At 40.1% G+C, this 3,798-nt stretch overlaps 1 non-coding gene across 1 annotated transcript; it reads left to right on the forward strand.

The window, feature by feature from the left end:
* The first annotated feature begins 3,463 nt into the window (after positions 1–3,463).
* Trnav-gac lies at positions 3,464–3,537 on the forward strand. Its single transcript has one exon. It is a non-coding gene; the product is annotated as a tRNA-Val (tRNA).
* The last annotated feature ends 261 nt before the right edge of the window (positions 3,538–3,798 follow it).

Below are 3,798 nucleotides of genomic sequence, written 5' to 3' on the forward strand. Positions count from 1 at the left end.
TCCAACTCCAAAGTGTTCGTCACATGGCTGTACCGAAATGAGGAAATATTTTGTTGGATGGTTACCATTCGTTACTTTTTCTCTACTCTCAAGGTTAAATATTGCGCAAAAGTGTTAAATCTTTGTCATAACAGCAATGTCGATGCGGCGCTCAACCTTTTCTTTTTTTCTGGTAACAGGAAATTCAGCGCAGCTATAATTTAAAAAATAACAAAGCAACCAGTTCTGATACATGGATACCGTTAATTAGAAAAACTCGCGAAGAAAAACGATTAAATGCGACAGCGTAGCTCAGGGGCATTATTTTGGTTTGAAGAATATTTTATGTTTTTTAAGTTGGATGTTGCACTCCTTTTATTCCTATCTTGTGCCGATTTCTTGTAATTTGTATAGTAACTTCCTGTGCAATTTGACTTGCATATTTTTGTCTCTGTCTGCTCTTAACGTTTTTCCCTCTGCTGAACACTCCAGTGCCATAATAAATAGTTCTCTTTTCTCAGGCGCTACGGAAGATATCTCACTTAACCTGTCCTTTCCTCTACAAGAGCCTTTTATTGACGTCTTTCCTCGCCTGTTCTTATTAGTATTTCTTCATTTCGTACCGGAAATTCCGACTCAAGAAATCATTCAATAAATTATTTAAGGTAGGAAAAGGATTAAATTCTGAAAAAGGTGTCTAAAATTTCATGTGCAGTTTGGTGATCTTATCTGAAAAGATAGAATTTCATAGCCGCTGTTCACATTAATTTTTATTTTGATGATATATGAACCTGCCACAGGTGTCAGATAACATTGTTCAGTTTATTCAAATTAAAATCCCCCGGCCAGGTTGGGATTTTCTCTGCCCAGGGACCGGGTGTTTGTGATGTCCTTATCATTCCATCATCATTCGTGAAAGTAGCTATATTGTACTGTGTATAGATTGGGACTTTGTATGGGGGCTGATGACGGCGTAGTTGAGCGCTCCACAAACCAAACATCATCACCATCAAGTTAAAATGCATAGCCGCTATTCAAACTAATCAAACATATTGTCAAAATATGACGATATATGAACCTGCCATAGATATCAAATACCATTGTTCAGTTTATTCAAATTAAAGTCTATAATAATTAGAATCTTTCCCGGTGTCAGTTGCTGCCAGATAAAACGTATGTTGTTTCCATATTGAATACTAGCAGTCGGAAACAAAGCGTGGTTTCCGCTACTACTGTGGCAGTCGAAATTTAATAACAGTGCCTGGCAAGGGCAATTATAAAACGATACAGTGGCGTAAACTGTTGGTGATTATTTAACGTTCAATCATAGATGTATGTATTTTCTGTTTCGCGCACCAACAAAATAAACGTACGAGCAGAAAACATTTAAAATAATGTACAAAAAGAGGACAGAGTTGGCCAGTGGAGGAGAAAACAGCAAGTTTAAATTCCAATTTTCCATACAAACTAACTTGCAACCTGGTAACAACTTTGTACGAGGCTCACTCCAAAAGAAATGTACACTATTTTTGTTAAAATGCAGTTTTCATTCTGCATGTGTGAAAGTTTTACAGTGTGTAGATACATCCTTCCCGCTTGTTTTCAAACTTAGGTCAACCTGTTCCCGAGAGTGGCGCCGTCACAGCATTTCTTCAAGATGGCTGCTACACTTGACGTTCGTCAGAAGGAACGTGCTGTCATAGAATTCCTGTGCTGTGAAAACAAGACAGTGGGAAACATCCACAAGAGGTTGAAAAAGGTGTATGGAGATGCTGCTGTCGATCGCAGTACAGCTAGTCGGTGGTCAAGCAGGTTATGTGATGAAAGTGGGCACGGCAATATTGAGGATTGTCCTCGCAGCGGCAGGCCTCGTACTGCACACACTCTAGACAATGTGCAAAGAGTTAACGAATTGGTGACTGCTGACAGACGCATCACAGTGAACGAAATGTCACGCAACGTTGGGATAGGGGAAGGAAGTGTTTGCAGAATACTGAAAGTGTTGGCGTTAAAAAAGGTTTGTGCCAGGTGGGTTCCCAGGATGTTGACAGTGGCTCACAAATAAACAAGAAAAACAGTATGCAGCGAACTTTTGGAATAGTACGAGAGTGGTGGAGATGAATTTCTTGGAAGAATTGTGACAGGTGATGAAACATGGCTCCATCATTTTTCACCAGAGATGAAGAGGCAATCAGTAGAGTGGCATCATGCAAATTCACACAAGAAAAAGAATTCAAAACCGCACCTTCTGCTGGAAAAGTTATAGCTACAGTGTTTTTCGATTCCGAAGGACTCTTGGTTGTGTACATCATGCCAAGTGGAACCACCATAAATTCTGATGCATATGTGACGACACTGAAGAAACTTCAAGCTCGACTGAGTCGTGTTGGACCACAACGGCAAAAGCAGGATGTTTTGCTGTTGCACGACAATGCACGGCCACTTGTCAGTCAAAAAAACATGGAAACGATCACAAAACTCAGATGGACGACACTGAAAAACCCGCCTTACAGTCCTGAGCTGGCTCCATATGACTATCATCTCTTTGGGAAACTGAAAGACTCTCTTCGTGGAACAAGGTTTGAAGATAATGACTCCCTTGTGCACGCTGCCAAAGAGTGGCTCCAACAGGTTGGTCCAGAATTTTACCGTGTGGGTATACAGGTGCTGGTTCCAAGATGGCGTAAGGCAGTTGAGGGGGATGGAAATTATCTGGAGAAATGAAAATATTGTTCCTAAAGGATGTATCTACACATTGTAAAACTTTCAAACATGTAAAATAAAAGATGAATTTAAAAAAAAAAATGGCTCTGAGCACTATGGGACTTAACATCTGTGGTCATCAGTCCCCTAGAACTTAGAACTACTTAAACCTAACTAACCTAAGGACATCACACACATCCATGGCCGAGGCAGGATTCGAACCTGCGACCGTAGCACTGGATTTTAAAAAAAAGTGTGCATTTCTTTTGGGGTGACCCTCGTATAACTCAAATTTTGTATCAAAAGATGTGTGTAGATAAAGTGTGTAGTTACATTCAGGGACGAAATTTTTGAAATTTTTGCTGAAAATTTGAGTGTCCTGACAAGAGTTAGTTTAGGCACTACTAGATTATTTTCAGTACAGAGAGTGTGACTTTGCAACCGTTATTGTTTATAGATTGTGGAAATATATTGCAGCCATTATTGTTTATAGATTGTGGGAAGTTATTAAGTATTAATATTCAGTGGTGTAGTCATCCTAGATTAAAATGTTGCCACAGTTTCAGGGAAAAATGTCACGGAATCAACAGACCATGTTACCTGCGGCGATAAAATAGTCACAAAATAGCAGACAGTCTCGTATCATTTGAGAGAAATACCATAGAATCAAGAAACAATTATATGAATGCGTGGTGTCTTCTTTTGTATAGATGGCGCTAGGAGGGAATGTGAGTCGGCTGAGGAGCATGGAAGACAGTCTGCGTATTTGCGATAAACACCATGTCCGGATGGCGCAGTGGTTAATGCATCTGCCTGACAAGCAGGACATCCCGGGTTCGAGTCCCGGTCTGGCAGAGATCTTTCACTAATCACCGCTAATTCCGCAAAAAGTCCTGATACAGCTGATATTGTAAGTTCCGTCCCCTTCCTTTCCTTTCTCTCCCCTCATCTTTCAACTTACATAACAGGACACAATGAAACACAATTAGGAGTTTGTAGTACCAAAATCGAAAAACTCACTATAAAGCACGATGCTTTAGCTTGCGATCCACCAAAAGCGGCACATAAACCATCTGCTAAGATAAATGAAATCAAACAGGCACAATCGAATTTATC

The sequence above is a fragment of the Schistocerca piceifrons genome, chromosome 4, assembly GCF_021461385.2.
Source record: "Schistocerca piceifrons isolate TAMUIC-IGC-003096 chromosome 4, iqSchPice1.1, whole genome shotgun sequence".
Lineage (NCBI taxonomy): Eukaryota > Metazoa > Arthropoda > Insecta > Orthoptera > Acrididae > Schistocerca > Schistocerca piceifrons.